General features: G+C 34.8%; 1 pseudogene; it reads right to left on the bottom strand.

The window, feature by feature from the left end:
* On the bottom strand, positions 1-17,340 carry LOC140853657 (uncharacterized; annotated as a pseudogene).
* Between the last annotated feature and the right edge of the window lie 5,877 nt (positions 17,341-23,217).

Below are 23,217 nucleotides of genomic sequence, written 5' to 3'. Positions count from 1 at the left end.
TCAGACCATACTGCTAAAAATTACTGTCGTATCCATGGAAGGCTCTCCAACAAATCCACCAAGTTTGGTGCCAATCATGTATCTTCTTTTACTCTTACCAACCCTGGATGGCTTGGTGATTCCACTGCAGTAGGCTACAATATAAGGTAAGTCGCAGCAAATAGTGCTACAATCAAAGAATGATGGTTTTATATATTTGAATAGATTTAACTTAGTATGGCATTATCTTTTGAGATCAATTACAGTCTTATCAAGTTGATCTTGTAGAGAGGATTGCTCTCCTCTAACAGTCTGAGTGTAGTATGTTTGGGTGACCAGGGAGTACGTGTTTGGAGTAGGATTTGGTTATGATATGAATTTTGGCTTGGTTCTTGAGATCAGATGTTGTTTTCTTAGGTACATTATTCTACCTAAGCATTGTAAACTATGAAATGCAGATTTCATCAAAAAAGAGAAAAAAAACTATGACATGTAGATAAATTTATGGTAAGTATGCTGATACAATGATTAAATCATTAAATAGGTGATTATTTTTTCAGTTATTTGTTTATATATTTACTCACCAAGTTTGAGGAATGAATCAGCTTGTAACCAGTTACAGTACATCAATGTGAGTTATATTAATGCTGTCGTGGTTCCTAAATCGTTGAGTTAAGTAAATGCGTGTTTTGCTGCATTTTTTGTTTTCAAGTTGTTAGATATTTCTCAAAAAAAAATATTCTTAGATATTTCTCTAGAACAAATTAGGAGTGTTGGTTTCGCATAATTAACTAGATTCGTGAGTCCTTTCATCAGGTTGAACAAGTAAAATTAATATAATACTATGACATTCTTATATTTTTTGTGACATGGAAAAAGAAAGTATGAAATACATAAATAGTCAATTTTGTAAATCATCATTGTCATATAGAAAGAACATCTAACAGTTTTTCGTAATTATGTTGTTTGGTGGAAGTACTGTGAATATTAATCGCTTTGCAAATTGATCCGTTCTTTTTGTATGCAGAGGCTGCAAGTATACAGCTATTCTGTCTCTGTCATAAAAAATAAAACCAAAATATTGTATCCCAAGAATAAAAGGATAAAGAAAAATAGAAATTAGAAACTGAACTTGGCTTTTCCTTTGTTAAATAACCATCTGAGAAATCACTGTTATATTTAACCCTTTTTTTTGTGATGCATGTCCCAGTGAGAATGTTGGCTATAAGCAATGATTGCTAGATTGTAATTATAACGACATATCATTTAGTAACCAATTATTAATATTTATCTACACAATTATCTAAATAAAAATTATTTTAATTATTCCATCCAAGGACAGGCCTTTTCATCATCTCATCTATGATATGCTCATCTTGCCCTGTGATGTATTAGTTGCTTGTCAATAAATCAAGGATTCTTTTTTCTTTCCTTAAAATTTCATATCAACTACCAGATCAAGAAAACAACCTCAATGGCCAACCTTCCTTGGGACAACACACGGATAACTTAAGGTATCTCTACAATAAAATTGTATTGGTCAGACCTTACACAACTTCATAGGGTGGTCCATTATTAAGTTCTATTCTTTAATTTTGAATTTAAAAAGTTATAGCTTTTATTTGAAATAAGTTGTTTGTATATCCTATATTTCATCATCCTTCAGCAGCATTTTAGATAAATTCATTATTAATGTCCCTTTTTTGTTATAATTACACACATATATAATCTTCCAGTTTATTTGAGTGTCTATACTTGTGCTTTGGGGTTTTTTAGTTCATGACATGTGATTATGATTATTAAGGTTAAAAAAAAAAAATCACATGTTAGCAACACCTGTGGTTTTGTTCAAATCAAAATGTTTGGAGCAGTTGCACATTGAATGATCTTAACATGGACTTTGGAAAACACAGTAAACAAAGATAATAACACTTACCATGTAAGATGAAGATTTGAAGTTGCAGTGTAGGGAATAGATAGGTGGGAAGCTGATTAGATAATGTTGAACAAAGAAGTAACAACAGTTGAATCAAATAATAAATGAGGATATAGGACCCAAGCTTTTCTTGATAACAGAGGACATAGGGAATCTTCTCGAGACTTGGAAGACAAGGATTTTGAAAGCATATGTTGCGAGATGATGTAACCCTTCATCGAACCAGATTTGCAGAGTTCTCTGGATCACCAAGCGATCTAGAACCAAGCAGATTAGTATAGATAGTGCTATATTATATTTAAATTTTGCAATAGATGCTTGAATCCTAAAAGCAACAAGTAATATGTACAGTAATTACTTATGCATGGAATTTTGTTTATAATGATGTTCTCTCCATATTATATGTACACGTGACAGCATGATTTCCGAATAATTCATCAAATACCTCGATTAAGTTTTCCTGAATAAATCTTTTTTCCTTTAAAAAAAAGAATTTCTTCAAAATGGAGAATACTTCTCTTTTGGAAATTTGCCACGAAGCCCTTGAAAAACCAAAGATTACATGGCCACTTTGGAGAAACTGAATCGTCTTAGTGTACCTATGATATAGATCACAAGCACCGCTCTTGAGTGGAAAGAAAAGAAGGCTGTCGCGCACACCTTTCGTAGATGATCTTTTTGAAAAACGTAAAAACCATAGAAGAACCTCCTGTAACCTTTCAACCTCAGTTTTATAAAAGAGCATTTAGTCTTATGTAAACCTTTGCTACAAGAAAATATTCGTTGCAATGGTTATACCATGTCAATTTTATCGTAATTCAATGAGAATGTCTGTATTTTATCAAGTGCCCGTGTATTTCACCGATTTCTATGAATTATGCCCTATGCAGCCACAGATTTTTGGCTATTGATAGTGGTATCACCGTTGCAATGAATATCTTCTCCTCTGCTACCATGTTAAATAACTGGATCTTGAAGGCTTGAGTTAATAGGAGTTGAGTCAATAATGTATTTCAGGCTTACTGATGTTAGTTCTATCATATTTTTACTGTTTATTTTGCAACCAAGCCAAAGAGAGAATCAAATGATGTCTCTTGATCATCTGCTTGTGATATGTTAGCTCATACTATGCAGTCTCTTGATCATCTGCTTGTGATATGTTAGCTCATACTATGCATCCTTCATAATATATGAGACCCCATGAAAACAATTAATGGGAAGAAATTTATATTACAATAGCTAGCTTATATGCACAGCTGATACAAATTTATCAATTTTATTTGGTACTGGGAGCAGAGGCTTCAAAGCTTTGACAGCGCAATTTTCATTATATCAATAATGTAGCCTGCAAGAAGCTTCACTCAAATAAAAAAAAAAAAAGTCTGCAAGAAGCAATCATATGGTGCGCAAATAAGTCAGTGGATCTACCATCGAGGGAATAAAATTAACAGCAATGCAATAAAGCAATCTAATACACACGTACATACATGTATTTATGTATGTATGTACAAATGTATATATGAAAATAAAAATTGAAAAAAAATTCATTAATAATTAAAACTATCCACGTAAGCAGCAATTCTTATCCATGAATGCCATCTAGATCACAAGCTTCAGTGTGCTACATATCTTAACTATATTTTGTCTAACAATTTTTCAAACATTGAATGATAGCGTTATGTTATTAAAAAATTGTATTGAAATTAGTGCATTAAATTCAGTTATGAAAGTATTATGTTATTATATTTTTATAATTAAAACTCATATATATATATATATATATATATATATATATATATATATATATATATATATATATATATATATATATAGCTCAGAAACTGACATCAGAAATTTGGATGGATGTTATATTTTTATTTATAAATAATTTTTTTTAAATAAATGATCAATTATATGATCTAGAATTAATGCCCATTCCACGGGCTCAAAACTAATATAGCATGTACCGGAGCCTTCCTTGGTGAAGCAGAAAGGAGGCGTTATTCTGAACACATTCCCATAAAACCCACCCTTCCCGACCAATATACCCATTTATGAGAAATTAGAAACGCTAGTCAGAGATTGCTTGATACCCAACGTTACAAGAAAAGTTTGATTTTCTCTGTGTGTCTGCGATAAGGTACTTCAGACCTTGTATCTTAACTTGCGGCCTTTTCGATAAAGATCAGTGTAGTGGCTATGTAGTTTAGGAGTGAGAAGGGATAACCTTTCATCTGGTCCGTGACATGCACGATCTCGGCTTCGGCTGGAGTTTGTGGCCAGCGATCGGTGACTAGTTACACTCCAAGCATCAGGCCTCTTCCTCTCATCGCCGATGACTGCAAAGACCGGTGAAGCAGTAATTGCATCAACTTATAATTCTTTGACTACTAGATACAGGCTGTAGAGAAGCCTCTTGTTTATAAGGCATGCGATTGCAACAATGATTTTGAAACATAGATCAAATTAAAGAGGCTTTTCAAACAGTGTTGTTTTAATTATTTTGTTTTATTTATCTTTAGATCGTTTGTGAGAGGTTTTCTAAGAAAACAATCATTGGTGGGAGCGCCTTCGATCATTTCATAGGAATTGCAGGATTGATTCAGGTCAAACACTCAGGGGAACATCTCCCAAGGTTCAAATAGAAATTATTAAGTTATTGATCCCAATTCGAATGTCCAAATATTTTTTATCAAGGTAGAAATCTTACACTATATATTTTCTAACTAAATAAAAATTACAGTATTTCTATTTAGTTAGAGATTTTGTGTAATAACCCAGAATTAAAAAAAAAACAGAGGAGGAGGAAGACTCCTAACCGGAGTCTTCTTCCTCTCCGTTTATGACGAAATCGGACCGATAGAGTCCGATCAGAGGTAGAAAATCTTCCCTATAAAACCCCCTTCCCTCCCTTATGTCTCTGCAATTGGTTTTGGAGAGATTTTTTTTAGAAATTGAGGGATTTTTTCAAGAGGATCCGCGGGTTCTTAGATGGGAAAAAGGGATTCGCCGGAGCTCTTCTCAACCGTCGGAGCAAGGTAAGCCCCTCCCCTTCTTCCTCTCCCTCTTCCCTTTCTCCCCTGGCCCAAAGCCTCGCCGCCGGCCATCGTCTTCGCCGGAAAATCCATGAACAAGAAATCCCCTGTTTTTCGATCTCTTTTTGATTTTTGCCGGTCGAACCTTGCCGCCGGCCGTCCATTGCTCACCGCCGCCTCCACCTGTTGCCGGATCTCCGGTCAAGCCGTCGGAGCCCGAGCCACCGAGGGGGGGGACCTCATGGTCCTCCCCTGTTTCAGCCAAGGGAGGCCGCGGGAAGAAAAGAAGAAAGGAAGAAGAAGAAGAAAAGAAAAAGAAAAAGAAAAGAAAAAGAAAAAAGAAAAAGAAAAGAAAAAAAAAAGGAGAAAAAGAGAAAGAGAAAAATAAAAATAAAATAAAATAAAATAAAAAGAAGAAGAAGGAGAGAATTTTTCTCTCTCTCCTTTCTCTCTTCTTTCTCTCTCTTTTCTCTCTCTCTCTACCTTCTCTCTCCAGTTTCTCTCTCTAAATTCTCTCTCTATTTTCTCTCTCTAGATCTTTCTCTCTTTTTGTGGATTTTATCTCTCTAGAATCTTTCTACTCTCTCTCTGATTACATCACAAACCCTAGGATAAATTTGAAATAAAAATAAGATGATCTGAGGTTGCTCCGAAATTCGTGTGGTAGATCTGATCCCAGTCCGATCCTATTCGAAATTTGTAATACTTGATTCATATTGAGTCACCCTGATAGGATCTCTGATGATCTCGACCATGATTGCCTCATCGAAAGGATACGAAGATTCTCTCTCCATTTTCTCTCTCTACTTTCTCTCTCTAGAATTTTCTCTCTCTTCATAGATTTTCTCTCTCTAAAAGTCTTATGGATCAGTGGAGGATCCAGATACTTAGGTAAATCCTAATTTTGATTAATCCTAAGATAGGTCCTCGATCTGTGTTATTAGGATCAATTATCGATAATTTTCTCCATATATGATCTTTATATTTGATCAGGGTTATGAAGAGATGATTGTCTGCACATGATATCGAGTGAAATATTTTGTTAAAAAAATTCATAAATCAAAGAAGAACATGGATTTCTGTGCTTGGATCAGTCACCAGTAAAGGTAAGAATCCCTGTACATGATCACTAGTATATATGTGCTATTTTACTGTTGGTCTTGCATCGTTGGTTTTGCATCGTTGGATTTGAGATCGATGAATTTGTTATATCTGAGACACTGTTATTTATTTATGTGATTTTGAGCATGAGTATGTTATATCAATACATATGTATCAGCGATTGATGGCATGATTATATGGATATGAAATATTACACTGCAAAATTTGAATTGATTAATGAAGTCAAATATTATAGTTTCATGAAAATATAAAGAGAAAGAAAAATATGGTTTGGACTGGCCTTGTCATGTGGAATAGCTTGCCAGGAGCTTATGCCTGGGACAGCCCCCACCGGCTTATGTGTGGAAGAATATGATCCGAAAAAGATCATGAAGAATCTGATCCGAGAAAGATCATGGCCACTTTGATCCGAGAAAGATCATGAATATTTCGATCCGAGGAAGATCACAGAAATCGATCCGAATAAAAGATCATCGCATGATCCTGGTAGTCCAAAGCCAAAGCTTAAGCTAAAGCCAAAAAGAAAGGATTAAAGATGATGTGATAATAGAAGAAAATAGAAAGATAAGACATGAAACAATCGTTGAATAAAATTGTTTCACTTATTTAACATATGATGATGCATCTCTTTTGATAAAACAGATAATCTATAAATATTTGCAGTATTCTGGACAGTGAACATCGACTTTTATGTGATATTGCCTATCATTATTTTCAGATTATATTATTATATTGATGTGATATGGGAATTCTTACTGGGCTGTAAAGTTCACACCCCTTCATCTTTCTTTTTCTTCTCAGAGTTACAAGATGTCCATGGTTGGCTATGGTATGGATTTGTGAGTGAGCGGATGCATAGATAGAGTACCGTTGATACTTGATCAGAGGATTGAAGGAATGTTAATTGTAATTATGCAAGTTTTATGAATCATTATTGAAATTAAATATTATGGTTGATAAGGTTGTAATGATTTAATTTGGCCTTGCATATTCTTTAGGGCTTGCTCTAAAGAGTGTGCGGCCATCACGTATCCGACCCGGGTGTTAGATTCGGGGTGTGACAGAATGGTATCAGAGCATAGGTTATGATCATTAGGGATTATGATATAAGTGATTAGAATATTACAGAGTGATATTAGAGCTTAGGTTACGTTCATTTGGAGATAATGATACAAGTGATTAGGATATGACAGAACAGTACTAGAGCCCAAGTTTAAGGTCACTAGGGATTGTCATATAAGTGATATCAAAACTTTGAGATTATAATCAATAGAGTATGATAGATAATATTAGAGTCTGAGGTTATAATCATTAAGGATGTGATAGAATGATATTACAATTTAGGTTATGATCATTAGAGAATATGATTTAAGCGGTATTTAAGCTTAAGATTATAATTATTTAAAATTATGACTTTAGTGATATTTAAATCTAGGTTATGATCATAAAGAACATGATTGACATAAAAGAAAGGAATCAATATTTGGAATTTGAATCAATAAATACTATGATGAAACTTTATGTATAAGTGGTATATGATGTCTATAATAAAATTGACAAGTTATATCTTAGATTTCAATTAGTAAGGTTGACCTAAGTATGAAAGAGTTGATCTTGAAATGAAGTGGGAGGTATTGATAAGTTATGTTGAGTATACTAGATGATTTTGGAATATAAAACATATATGATCGAAGATCATGATAATTTTTTTTTTAATTTCGATGATAATTGTCTGAGCATTATGAATTTAGACTTATCAAAGAAAGTTAATTAGGGTATAGTCTAAGAAGAAATTACATCATATGAGAGAGAAATATTTTTGAATACTGAACCTATAAGAGGTCATATATGAAACCCAATCTTAGATGAAAAAATATATATATATATATACTTAAATTTTATTATGTAAATATGAGATACACCTCTTGGTGAAATTTTTGGTTACTCAAAATATCATATTCTGAATATGATTCCTTGATCTTTCAAGTTGCATTGAATTTCAAGTTAATAGTTTATTTTTCTAAGTGGATCAAAAGTATTTTGATATTGTTGTTAATTTAAAGAAAAAAATTTATTTTATCAAAATATGATATACAGGTTATGATGAAATCCTTAATAATTCGTATTACTATCTTTGGATTAGATTTTTTTTTTATTTTTTCTTGTGATTATTGAAGATAGTGAAGTGTATTAATTATTCAAGTCAAAGTTTAAATATTTTTTTAAATTGAACTAAGACATCTTGCTAGTGTTAAATTTTGAATGACTTATACAAGGGACAAGATTTTCTATGGATTTATCGATTAATATTAAGGATTGTGATGAAGAGAGCTCTATAAGAAATAATCAAGTTGATTCTACTCATAAGGATGTTGGCTTGAGTTCTTTTAGTTGTCAAGTTAGAATTAATTCTTTTAAAAAGGAAGATTGATTTAAAAATTATCTAAATGATTGTAAGGTAAATCTAAGATTAACTCCAATTAATTCTAGACACATTGAATTCTTGAAAAGTGATGAAACTTATACAATGATTTCAAATATAGGAAGTAGATCAAGATTTAATTTTTATATGCTATGCCCAAAGATAGTAAAAATGAAGAAACTTAAAATTTTGTCCTAAGTCTTATATGAAATTTGAAGGTTGGATCTATCCTGGATCGATCTAACATATAAGGATATTTTTATCTTTGATATAATTATATAATTTGATAAATTAAGATCAGAGTGCGCAGCAAAAGCATGGTGGATTAAATTGATTAGAAATATTAATTTTTTGATTCTGAAGATATTATAGAATACATTAGTTGTTAATAAAGAATGATTTTTAATCTGATCATAGTCGGATAATTTTTGTCAGTAGGTTGTTTCATTGTAGATAATGCCAAAAAATTTTAGATATCTCAAGTTTATTAACAATTTGATAGTTCTGATATTAGTTCAAACTTAGAATGTCCTGACATAGATCTCATATTTTTTTTAAAAAAATTAATATTGTTACTCGAACTGATATAGAAGATTGAGGTTTTCTTAAGATGAGAGTCTATATATAAAATTTGTTGGAAAATCAAGTGAAAAAAAAAAAATCGATGATTGTGAAGAGTGCCCGATGTTTGACCTTTATTTATTTTATATCAAGGGTAGTCTGAGATAATTATGAATTTGAGTGGAATGTATTAGACAAATAATGGTGGTATATTAATACAAGTCCAAAATATTACAGTTCTTCAAAAAGTTGAGAAATCAATAAGAAGGGATGAATTTGAAATTTCAAATAATTTTGTTATAACAAGATCATGAGAAATAAATAATATATATATGATATTATTGTAAGCTTGAGAATGACAAGAAGAATGTATACTTTGAAATAGGTATCTCGAACGACATAACTTAATTTCGAGGATGAAATTATTTTAAGGAGGGGAGAATGTAATAACCCAGAATTAAAAAAAAAATAGAGGAGGAGGAAGACTCCTAACCGGAGTCTTCTTCCTCTCCGTTTATGATGAAATCGGACCGATAGAGTCCGATCAGAGGTAGAAAATCTTCCCTATAAAACCCCCTTCCCTCCCTTATGTCTCTGCAATTGGTTTTGGAGAGATTTTTTTTAGAAATTGAGGGATTTTTTCAAGAGGATCCGCGGGTTCTTAGATGGGAAAAAGGGATTCGCCGGAGCTCTTCTCAACCGCCGGAGCAAGGTAAGCCCCTCCCCTTCTTCCTCTCCCTCTTCCCTTTCTCCCCTGGCCCAAAGCCTCGCCGCCGGCCATCGTCTTCGTCGAAAAATCCATGAACAAGAAATCCCCTATTTTCCGATCTCTTTTTGATTTTTGCCGGCCGAACCTTGCTGCCGGCCGTCCATTGCTCACCACCGCCTCCACCTGTTGCCGGATCTCTGGCCAAGCCGCCGGAGCCCGAGCCACCGAGGGGGGGACCTCATGGTCCTCCCCTGTTTCAGCCAAGGGAGGCCGCGGGAAGAAAAGAAGAAAGGAAGAAGAAGAAGAAAAGAAAAAGAAAATAAAAAGGAAAAAGAAAAAGAAAAGAAAAAAGAAAAAGAAAAAGAAAAGAAAAAAAAAAGAGAAAAAGAGAAAGAGAAAAATAAAAATAAAATAAAATAAAATAAAAAGAAGAAGAAGGAGAGAATTTTTCTCTCTCTCCTTTCTCTCTTCTTTCTCTCTCTTTTCTCTCTCTCTCTACCTTCTCTCTCCAATTTCTCTCTCTAGATTCTCTCTCTATTTTCTCTCTCTAGATCTTTCTCTCTTTTTGTGGATTTTATCTCTCTAGAATCTTTTTACTCTCTCTCTGATTACATCACAAATCCTAGGATAAATTTGAAATAAAAATAAGATGATCTGAGGTTGCTCCGAAATTCGTGCGGTAGATCTGATCCCAGTCCGATCCTATTCGAAATTTGTAATACTTGATTCATATTGAGTCACCCTGATAGGACCTCTGATGATCTCGACCATGATTGCCTCATCGAAAGGATACGAAGATTCTCTCTCCACTTTCTCTCTCCACAAAACCAAAGCTAAAGCTAAAGCCAAAAAGAAAGGATTAAAGATGATGTGATAATAGAAGAAAATAGGAAGATAAGATATGAAACAATCGTTGAATAAAATTGTTTCACTTATTTAACATATGATGATGCATCTCTTTTGATAAAACAGATAATCTATAAATGTTTGCAGTATTCTGGACAGTGAACATCGACTTTTATGTGATATTGCCTATCATTATTTTCAGATTATATTATTATATTGGTGTGATATGAGAATTCTTACTGGGCTGTAAAGCTCACACCCCTTCATTTTCTTTTTCTTCTCAGAGTTACAAGATGTCCATGGTTGGCTATGGTATGGATTTGTGAGTGAGCGGATGCATAGATAGAGTACCATTGATACCTGATCAGAGGATTGAGGAAATATTAATTGTAATTATGAAAGTTTTATGAATCATTATTGAAATTAAATATTATGGTTGATAAGATTGTAATGATTTAATTTGGCCTTGCATATTCTTTAGGGCTTGCTCTAAGGAGTGTGCGGCCATCACGTATCCGACCCGGGTGTTGGGTTCGGGGCGTGACAATATGAGCTACACTAGCTCAGTAAGTAGACTTCCGCTTCCTTACCGGATCAAGCATAAGTTTCCTATAATAATACATCATTTAGCAAATAACAATTATTGCAAAAATAAATATTTCATAGAGCATATAATAAAACAAGTTATAAGCTCATCATGCATGCATAAATCATATATATTTTACAATTATGAATCGTAAATTATTTTCATCATGTATTCATGTTATGTTTCAAAACATTGCTCACAGATATTCGTGCTAAGGTCACTATTATACCCGTGACAGGGCCATATTTCTTAATCGACAGAGTTCTTAATTCATGTGCCAACTTTATACCCGCTGGCAGGGCCATGTTTCATGTGGATGCTAGCTCCGGATGTCGACCTTCCCGTAGGGATTCATTCATAGCTATCTGAGAGCCTTTGAAATCATTATATCTTTTTCTTAAAGCATACATATACATATATGAAAAAATAATGAAATTCATACTTCATAATCATGCTATTTTCATAAGACATATTCATGAAATCAATGATCGTAATAAAACATGCTTTTTCATATCACATATGCCGATCCTTATTTTATGAAAATTTATGATTTCATCAATATCAATTCTTTGCATAAAAATATGATCATTTAAAAAAATAAATAAGGAGCATAAGATCTACTTACCTCGATCGTCCTGGACCTTTTAATCTTCCTTAAGAGAATCAGACAGTCCTATTTAAAATATTAAATCATTAATAAATTTTATATTTTTAATAAAATTACATAATATAAAGAAATGACCGATTTGGTGATCAGTCCACTAAATCTCTTCTTTCGGCTCTAAACCGATCTAAGGTCATAGGTCCCTAGGTCCCTAGGAGTGGAGAAGATAGCTTAATAAGGGATTCATAGGATTTCTTGGAGAGAGAATTTTTTTTTCTTTTTTTTTTAGAGAGAGAAAGTAGAGAGAGAATGAATCCAATTATAGAGAGAGAAAGACTTTAGAGAGGGATGAGAGAAACTTTTTCTCTTTTTTTCTTTTTTTTATTTTTATTCTTATTATTTTATAAATATATATTTTTCTTTTCTTTTCTTTTTCTTCTTTTCTTTTCTTTTTTTTATTATTATTATTTGATTATATATATATATATTTTTTTTTTTTCTTCTTCTTCTTCTTCTTTTTTCCTTTTCTTTTTCTTTTTCCTTTTCCTTTTCTTTTCTTTTTCTTTTTCCCTTTTCTTTTCTTTTTCTTTTTCTTTTCCCTCCCGTGGCCTTCTTTGGCCGGAACAGGGGACCTAGAGGTCCCCGTTCCCTACGTCGGCCATTCACGGCCACTCCTTGCCCGATGGTGGCCGGCGGCAAGGGCGGCCTTCCTCCGAGTTCGGAGGGCCTGTACCGGCGGTCGGTGATGACCGTCGGTGTCGGAAAATCGGAGAAAAGAAGCCGGACAGAGGTTCTCTTTTCCAACAAAATCTGACGACACCCGTCGTCGGGAATCGTGCCCATAGGCATCGGAAAGAAGGGAGAGAAGAGAGGGAGAGGAAGGAGACCTTACCACAACCTCCGATGACCCCCACCGGCGTGAAATCGCGGCGAGCACAGGTCGAGGGGCCGTGGCTTCAAACAAGAAAATCGAAGAAAAATCTCCGGTAATCGTCGTGACTGAAGGGTCTACCCATAGAGGAGAGGGGGGGTTCTTATAGAGTTCGTCCTAGGGTTTTTTAATGGCCCTAAGACTCCGATTTTTGATCGAAAATGGGGGAAGAGGAAGACTTCGATCGGGAGTCTTCCTGCTCTGTTTTTATTTATTTTTTTTTTTCTACAGGGCTTAGTGGGCCGGGCTTTCACATTCTACCCCCCTTAAAAAAAATTTCGTCCTCGAAATTTAACATACCTTCATTTTCAAATAAGTGTGGATATTTCGTCTTCATATCGTCTTCAAGCTCCCAAGTAGCCTCTCTCTCTTCATGATTACTCCAATGAATCTTTACGTATGGAATGGTACACCATCTTAGAACTTGCTCTTTTAGGTCAATAATTCGCAGAGGAAATTCTTCATAGGTTAGATCTTCATGAACTTGCAATAGCTCATACTTTATCACACTGTTTGGATCAGGTACAAACTTCCTCAGTAGTGAAACATGAAAGACATTGTGCACTTTGGATAAATCTGGTGGTAAGGCTAGTTCGTATGCAACATCTCCTACTCGATTTAAAATTTCAAAAGGTCCAATATATTGCGGACTCAGCTTGCCATGTCTCCCGAACCTCATGACACCCTTAGTAGGTGATACTTTTAGAAAAATATGATTACCGACCTGAAATTCTAATTCTCTTCTTTTTCTATCTGTCCAACTCTTTTGTCTATCCTGTGCTGCCTTGAGTCTTCTCTTGATTAGATAAATTTTGTCTCTGGCATCTTGAACTAACTCGGGATCAATTAATTTTTTTTCACCCACTTCATCCCAATACAGAGGGGATCTACACTTTCTTCCATATAGGGCTTCATAGGGTGCCATCTGGATACTAGAATGAAAACTGTTATTATATGCAAATTCAATCAATGCCACATGATTATCCCAATGTCCTCCGAAGTCAAAAGCACAAGCTCTTAACATATCCTCTAGAGTTTGAATTGTCCTTTCAGATTGGCCATCGGTCTGAGGATGGAATGCAGTACTAAGCCTCAATTCTGTTCCCAAGGCATCTTGAAAACTTTTTCAAAATCTAGATACAAATCGTGGGTCTCGATCAGATATAATACTTATTGGAACACCATGCAGATGTACAATTCCATCAATATACATCTGGGCTAACTTATCAAGCGGAGTGCTAACTCGAAAAGGTAGAAAGTGAGCTGATTTAGTAAGCCGATCAACAATCACCCATACTGCATCATTTTTTCTTGTTGTCCTTGGAAGTCCAGTAACGAAATCCATCGTGATATGTTCTAATTTTCATTCTGGTATCTCTAATGGTCTTAGCAGACCAGCAGGTCTTTGATGTTCGGCTTTCACTTGTTGGCATACCAAGCATTGAGATACAAACCGAGCTATCTCCTGCTTCATTCCATTCCACCAGAAGAGTTGTTTTAAATCTCTATACATCTTTGTATTACCGGGATGAAAAGAGAAACGGAATTTATGGGCTTCTTCCAAAATTTTTCTTTTTAGTTCAGGATCACCTGGTATACATAATCTGTTCCCAAAATAAAGAGTTCCATCTGTATGGAGTCTAAACTCAGTTCGTAATCCTTTCTCTATGTCCTTCTTAATCTGACATACATGAATATCACTTTGTTGGGCCGCTTTTATCTGTTCGATCAATGCTGGTTGTACCATTAAATTTGCTAACACATTCTTAACATCAGAACAAATCACTTCAATTTGCAAATCTTCAAGATCCCTAAGGATTTGTTGCTGAAAGGATAGCAGAGTCATCATATTCGCTGAAGACTTCCTACTAAGTGCATCTGCCACCACATTAGCTTTTTCAGGGTGATATTTAATATTTAGATCATAATCTTTTAATAGTTCAAGCTACCTTCTTTGCCTCATATTCAGCTCTTTTTGAGTAAATAAGTATTTCAAGCTTTTATGATCAGTAAAGATTTCACATGATTCCCCATATAAATAGTGTCGCCAAATCTTTAAAGCAAAAATAATAGCTGCTAACTCCAAATCATGGGTCGGATAATTCTTCTCATAGGCTTTTAATTGTCGAGAAGCATAAACTATGACCTTATCATTCTGCATCAACACACAACCTAATCCTTTCTTAAAAGCATCACTATAAAGGACAAATCCTCCTTCATTAGATGGTAGGGTAAGAACTGGGGCAGATATCAATTGTTGCTTCAAATCTTGAAAACTCTGCTCACATTCACTGCTCCATTCAAATTTTATTCGTTTCTGAGTTAAGCGAGTCAGAGGAATTGCAATTTGAGAAAATTTTTTGACGAATCTTCTATAATAACCAGCCAAGCCTAAGAAGCTTCTAACTTCCGTCATATTAGTCGGACGAGGCCAATTTACCACGGCTTCTATCTTCTTTGGATCGACTGAGATTCCTTCCTTAGATATTACATGGCCGAGGAAGACAACACTATCCAACCAGAATTCACACTTGCTAAGCTTGGCGAAGAGCTTCTCTTTTCTCAAGGTCTGAAACACGATCCTCAGATGTCTCTCATGTTCCTCAATATTTTTAGAATACACTAGGATATCATCAATAAAAACAACAACGAATTGATCCAGATACGGCTTGAAAATCCTGTTCATCATATCCATAAAAGCAGTCGGTGCATTGGTTAGTCCAAAAGGCATTACTAAAAATTCATAATGGCCATACCTGGTTCTAAATGCAGTCTTAGGTACATCTTCATCTCTAATTCTTAGTTGATGATAGCCTGATCGTAAGTCAATTTTGGAGAAAACTTGAGCACCCTGAAGTTGATCAAATAAGTCATCTATTCGTGGAAGAGGATATTTGTTCTTTATGGTTACCTTGTTCAACTCCCGATAGTCAATGCATAATCGCATGCTTCCATCTTTCTTTTTCACAAATAACACAGGAGCTCCCCAGGGTGATGTACTTGGCCAGACAAACTTTTTATTCAAAAGTTCTTGCAATTGATCCTTTAATTCTCGTAATTCTATGGAAGCCATCCGGTAAGGAGGTTTCGAAATAGGTCCGGTTCCTGGGGTGATATCAATTTTAAATTCAACTTCACGCTCTGGGGCCAATCCGGATAGTTCATCTGGAAAAATATCAAAAAATTTCTTGACAATTGGGATATCATCCAGCTTTCTCTTTTCCTTCTCGACGTCTATTACATGGGCCAAAAATGCTTTGCATCCTTTCCTTAAAGCTTTTCTTGCGTTCATGATTGAGATAATACCCAAAGATTGTTTGGATTCCGTATTATGGACTTTGCCTTGAAAGAAGAATTGCGATTCATCCGGAATTTGAAATACCACTCTTTTTCCAAAACAATCAATATGTGCATGGTATGAAGATAACTAGTTCATCCCAAGAATAACATCAAAATCATACATATTTAGCTGAATCAAATCTGCTGCTAATTCTTTTTCTTCTATTTAGATTATGCAATTCTTGAAAATAATGTCAGCAACAACAATATTCTTAAAAGGTGTGCTAACATATAATGGTTCATTTAGTTTTTCAGGCACACAATTCAAAGAAGTAGCAAACTTGAGAGATATAAAAGAGTGCGAAGAGCCAGAATCGAATAACACACGAGCATAAATAGAATTGACTGGGATAATACCTGTCACCACTTGATCATTTGCATTGGCCTCCTGCTGGTTTAAAGTAAACACTCGTGCGTTTCCTTTTTGTTTTTGATCAACTGGTTTGCTAGATCTAGAGTCATCTCTTTTCTTATTTGGGCAATCACGAGCCATATGTCCTTTTTCACCACATAAGAAGCATGCTCCAATCCTCTTGAGACAAGGTCCATTGTGATTTTTTCTACAGTAGGAGTAGGATGAAGATTCTTTCTTCTTATCAGAGTTATTATTTTTGAAATTTTTCTGCTGATCCTTTAGATTTCCTGCTGATCTCGGTCTCTTCTTTTCTCCTCTTTCTAGTTCTGCTCTTTTCAATTCAGATTCCACTTTCAAAGCTCGCTCCAGTACGTCCTTGTAGTTATTGAAAATATGAGAAGACAGACGGGATCGAATTCCATATCTTAGATCTTGTTCAAATCTGTTAGCTTTACTCCTTTCGAATTCCATAAGTTGGGGGCAGAAGCAGCCTAGCTCATTAAACTTGTTAGCATATTCTAGCACCGTCATATCATCATTTTGCTTTAAGGCTAGAAACTCATTTTTTTTTACCAATCTCATTATCCCCGGAAAGTACTGATCATAAAATATCTCTTTGAATTCTTTCCAAGTGAGCTGATCATCATTGTTCCCATAGGCAGCTTTTATTGCAGTCCACCAAAACTCGGCATTTCCTTTTAACATAGGAATGGCTAATCGGACCTTCACATTCTCAGGGTATTGCAGGGTATCAAACATCTTTTCCATCTCTCGAATCCATGTCTCTACAGCCATAGGATCAGATCCACCCTCAAATAGAGATGGGTTGAGCCTTCTGAATCTCTCGTAGTATGACTCCATAGATAATATCGATCGAGGAGCAGTCTGTGCCTGCTACTGAATAAGCTGAGCCATCACTTGACATACACCAGCAATGTCCGCCTGTGTGGTCGGTGCGTCAGGAGCCTGCTCAGCTGGTTGATTGTCAGCTCCTCGTGACGTCAGTCTTGCTCCTCTTGTCCTAGCGGCCATATTTGCCAAAGTCTCGCCCTCCCTATCGCTCATCGCTTCCTATTCAAATGCCAATTATTATTACATTTTTTTTATAACAGAGTTACAGTACAGTTAATAATTTAAGTCAGAATCTAACTATGCGTAACCTAGCTACTCACTGTTAGGTTTTAAGTTCTATCCTTGATTAAACCTATTGCTCTGATATCATAAAATGTCACGCCCCAAACCCGGGACATAACACGGCCATGCTATCGAGGGATGGACCCACGATAACACGAAGCCAAAATTCATCTTCTTAAATATAATAACAGGTGTATCTCAAATAAATGTAATAATAAAGTTTAATTCAATTATTTAATTAAACCAAAACTGGTTCAGAGCATCTAAATCCAAAGATGAAATAATCAAAGTCTTAAAATTCATAATGACTACAATCCATAAACATAAACTGAATTCCTAGTGCAAAATTTTCAAGCTTGCTTTGCTGATCCTCAAGCCTGGATTCCCTTTTCTTCGGTCCTAGCCTTATTTCTCTGTACATGAAAAAGAAAACAAAAAGAATATGAGCTACACTAGCTCAGTAAGTAGACTTCCGCTTCCTTACCGGATCAAGCATAAGTTTCCTATGATAATGCATCATTTAGCAAATAACAATTATTGCAAAAATAAATATTTCATAGAGCATATAATAAAACAAGTTATAAGCTCATCATGCATGCATAAATCATGTATATTTCACAATTATGAATCGTAAATTATTTTCATCATGTATTCATGTCATGTTTCAAAATATTGCTCACAGATATTCGTGCTAAGATCACTATTATACCCATGACAGGGCCATGTTTCTTAATCGACAGAGTTCTTAATTCATGTGCCAACTTTATACCCGCTGGCAGGGCCATGTTTCATGTGGATGCTAGCTCCGGATGTCGACCTTCCCGTAGGGATTCATTCATAGCTATCTGAGAGCCTTTGAAATCATTATATCTTTTTCTTAAAGCATACATATACATAGATGGAAAAATAATGAAATTCATACTTCATAATCATGTTATTTTCATAAGACATATTCATGAAATCAATGATCGTAATAAAACATACTTTTTCATATCACATATGCCGATCCTTATTTTATGAAAATTTATGATTTCATCAATATCAATTCTTTGCATAAAAATATGATCATTTAAAAAAATAAATAAGGAGCATAAGATCTACTTACCTCGATCGTCCTGGACCTTTTAATCTTCCTTAAGAGAATCAGACAGTCCTATTTAAAATATTAAATCATTAATAAATTTTATATTTTTAATAAAATTACATAATATAAAGAAATGACCGATTTGGTGATCAGTCCACTAAATCTCTTCTTTCGGCTCTAAACCGATCTAAGGTCATAGGTCCCTAGGTCCCTAGGAGTGGAGAAGATAGCCTAATAAGGGATTCATAGGATTTCTTGGAGAGAGAATTTTTTTTCTTTTTTTTAGAGAGAGAAAGTAGAGAGAGAATGAATCCAATTCTAGAGAGAGAAAGACTTTAGAGAGGGATGAGAGAAACTTTCTCTCTTTTTTTTTATTTTTATTTTTATTTTTATTCTTATTATTTTATAAATATATATTTTTCTTTTCTTTTCTTTTTCTTCTTTTCTTTTCCTTTTTTTATTATTATTATTTGATTATATTATATATATATATATATATTTTTTTTTTCTTCTTCTTCTTTTCTTTTTCTTTTCTTTTCTTTTTCTTTTTCCTTTTCCTTTTCTTTTCTTTTTATTTTTTCCTTTTCTTTTTTTTTTCTTTTTCTTTTCCCTCCCGTGGCCTTCTTTGGCTGGAACAGGGGACCTAGAGGTCCCCGTTCCCTACGTCGGCCGTTCACGGCCACCCCTTGCCCGACAGTGGCCGACGGCAAGGGCGGCCCTCCCCCGAGTTCGGAGGGCCTGTACCGGCGGTCGGTGATGACCGTCGGTGCCGAAAAATCGGAGAAAAGAGGTCGGACAGAGGTTCTCTTTTCTAACAAAATCCGACGACATCCGTCGCCGGCAATCGTGCCCACAGGCACCGGAAAGAAGGGAGAGAAGAGAGGGAGAGGAAGGAGACCTTACCACAACCTCCGGTGACCCCCACCGGCGTGAAATCGCGGTGAGCACAGGTCGAGGGGCCGCGGCTTCAAACGAGAAAATCGAAGAAAAATCTCCGGTAATCGTCGTGACTGAAGGGTCTACCCATAGAGAAGAGGGGGGTTCTTTTAGAGTTCGTCCTAGGGTCTTTTAATGGCCCTAGGACTCCAATTTTTGATCGGAAACGGGGGAAGAGAAAGACTCCGATCGGGAGTCTTCCTGCTCTATTTTTATTTTTATTTTTATTTTTTTTTTATAGGGCTTAGTGGGCCGGGCTTTCACATGGTATGCATAGGAGATTGTGAGAAAATGATATAAAAGGAATAGGGATTGAGCTAGAGTTTTTTTCATTGTATTCTAATCCTGATATAGTACATTTCCGTTCCATTGTCCGTGGACGTAGGCTTCGACCGAACCATATAAGTTTATATATTTTCTCTGTGTTTTATTTTTGTGTGTCTATTTACTTGATCTACTTTACCATTCAAGGGTTTTGGAGATGGTGGAACTTTTCACGCTTCAAATTGAAGTGAAGATGAAAATTATTGAGTTATTGACTCTAATTCGAATATCCAAATCTTTTTGTCAACATAAAGATCTTGTACCATATATTTTCTAACTAAATAAATATTACAGTATTTTCTATTTAGTTAGAAATTTTATACTTTGTATTTCCCAACTAAATAAGGATTACAGTATTTCTTATTTAGTTGGAAATTTTATACCTCTATGAATAGGAAAGTAAGGCTATGGATTTATGCGGTGCATGATATGCATAAGAGATTGTGAGAAAAGAATATAAAGAAATTAGGATTTGAGAGTTTTTTCTTTATATTTCAATCTTAAAATAGTGCACTCCATTTCATCACCTGTGGACGGCGTAGGCTTCAATCAAACTATATAAGTTTCTGTGTTTTTTCTATATTTTTATTTTTATGTACCTACTTGTTTGATCTACTTGTCTTCAAAAATCTCCAACAACAGAAATAGGGTCATTAAGAACGAGAGAGAGAGCTTACTTTCATGCGTTTCCTAAAGGGCCTTCAGGTAAGACCAACCACAAATGCATTCTCCTGTAGCTTTTCTTTCGCAAGAACCCTAAGAACGGTGAGCCCTGCAGCAGTGCATACAGGATTGCCTCGAAAAGCGTTGAAGTAAATACCGTAAATTCAACGGGTCAAGACTTCGGCGATTTCTGGAGTTGTAACCACGGCACCAAGAGGGATCCCATTTCCAGTACCTTGATGATGTTGCACAAAATACCAGTCAAGCTAACAAATCTGCTGTAAAGTAGATAGTTTAAGTTTTACCATGTAGTCCAAAACATGCATGCCTGTTTTTAAAATAAGAACACGTTTCCGGATGCATAGATCTAAAATTTTTATACAGCATCTGGGATATTGAAGCACTCCAGAATCTAGCTAGCTAGTGCACTGAACTGATGTAATATGTATGAAACACCAACCACACTGCTTTCACCACAAGAACAAAATACCAGATGAAGAAGCTTGCAGGATGAACTTCTGAATGTTAAAACCCAGGCTCTTCTATCACTATCTAAATAAAGGAGGAAAACTTATGCATGCAGCAAGATATCAATTATAAAATGCAGAATTAATTTCTCAGAAAGTTATGTGAACATCTGCTTCGAACATTTGTTAAACTACGTAGCAGACCTTTCAGTTTTAAGGAATAACCATGATCTTAACATCAACGTCCTACGCAAGAAACAGCCACTTCTGTGGCTGGCAAAATTATAGAGATATGGTAGATGAAAAGTTTTTGTCTATGCAGCATTAATCATCTGCCACGGAAGGGGAGAGAGAGTTACCAAAGGCATCGAAATGCTAAAAGAGTTCAACTTTGCCGTTGTGGCGATGTCAGGCACAACATCATGGGCCTGAAATCCCTAGAAGTGGCTACCAGTGCGTGCAAGTCCTGACTGCACTAACGAGCCCCTCAGCTCTCTTTATGCTTTTAGCCGGCAGGCAAGTAACCTCATGCTAGTTCAAGGAATGCATTTTCTCTATTTATTAGTTCCCTAGGAATGTGGTACTGAAAATAATCCACCATAGACAGCAACATGGTACTGAGAATAGTCCCACTATGGGCAGAAATGTGATACTTGAATTTACCGGTCACAAACTGGAATATGACCATAATTAGTTTAAAATTTTAAAGATAACAGTTAATTGATCTGGATCATATTAATGAGAAATTGATGATAAAATATAAAAATAATAATAAAATAAAATAAAATATATTTAATGATATATGTGTGGTATTTCAGTTTTGAAAAAGAGGAATATTCGATAGTGTATGATACATGTTTTTGTATACAACTTATTGAATTATATTGAATAGTCGACATAAGATTTTGTGGCTTATGTTTTCTTTTTATGCTATTCATATGTTATTTTCAAAATAGTATTATATTGGTATAAGTGCGTAGAGATTTTTATTAGACTATAAAACTCACAATCTTCTTTGCTCTTTTTTCAGAGTCATAGGATATTCGTATTTAGCTAAAATTAGGATCATAATTTAATAATATTGATTAGATAGTGCATCATCAATAATAATTGGATATTCGAATTTTATAAATTATATAAGATTTGATGTTTGTTATAAAATATTTATTATAAATTAAGATCAATAATATTTATTAAAATTTAAAATTATATTGTATATCAAGATTTTGTATATTAATCGTCCTGAAGAGTGTACAGCTGTCTCGTGTCCGACCCGGTGCTAGGTTCGGGCATGATAAAACCAGTACGAGAGGTTAGATTTTGTGCAGTGATACGTGCATGTGGCAGAGCATCGGGGGGAGCAAATCATGAGGACCTCACACCTGACTCAGGGCCTCCTGCGGTCCATGACTAGCTGTTTGTGGTGACACTCATCTTGGAAACCTGGATGATCACCAGATGTGGCCAGTTGCTACTTTGTATTATGAATGCCTGAATACAAAACTGTGCACTAATTGCTCGATTCACATTCGATCTCCATCAAGGATTTTGTGTATGGCATCTAGGTTTTCCAAGTGAGGCACGCCAGTTTGGACACTTGGACCCAATTATATGGGCTAGGATAAATTGTATGAAACCTTATGGACAAGTGAGATTTGGGCCACAGGCAATTCAGGCCCATGAGCACCGCTAACCTTAAGGAATTTTCTCATTGTTGTTTACTCAAAAAAAAGAGTTACCAATTTTTGTAAGGATCATTTTATATAGGAGTAATGCTTGAGGGCACCAATTTCATGCCCATGAAAGTTTTCCTTGTGGTGCGAAGATTGGAATAATTTGCAAGAATTAGTATGATATATGATAGGTGGTTGAATGTTGAGTTGTTGAAGGCTCAATAATTTTTTCATGTGCACTTAGCAGGTGCCTGAAAGTATAATCACGATGATAATATTAACTTATGATATAGGATTATGATTTATTATACTTATTCAAAACTTATTCATATAATAAAATATATTTATTTCAAATATTATATAAATAATATTTTTAATTTAATAATTAATTATTTTTATAAAAAATTAATTCTCTTTTTTCTGAAAGACAATTAAAAATAAATTACTTATTTCTTCTTTACAATATTTTAAAAATCTTATTATTTAAAATATTTTAAAATATAAATAATTT

Source organism: Elaeis guineensis, chromosome 14 (assembly GCF_000442705.2).
Source record: "Elaeis guineensis isolate ETL-2024a chromosome 14, EG11, whole genome shotgun sequence".
Lineage (NCBI taxonomy): Eukaryota > Viridiplantae > Streptophyta > Magnoliopsida > Arecales > Arecaceae > Elaeis > Elaeis guineensis.
The sequence above is the reverse complement of the archived record's forward strand: the minus strand, read 5'-3'. Positions and strand labels throughout refer to the sequence as shown.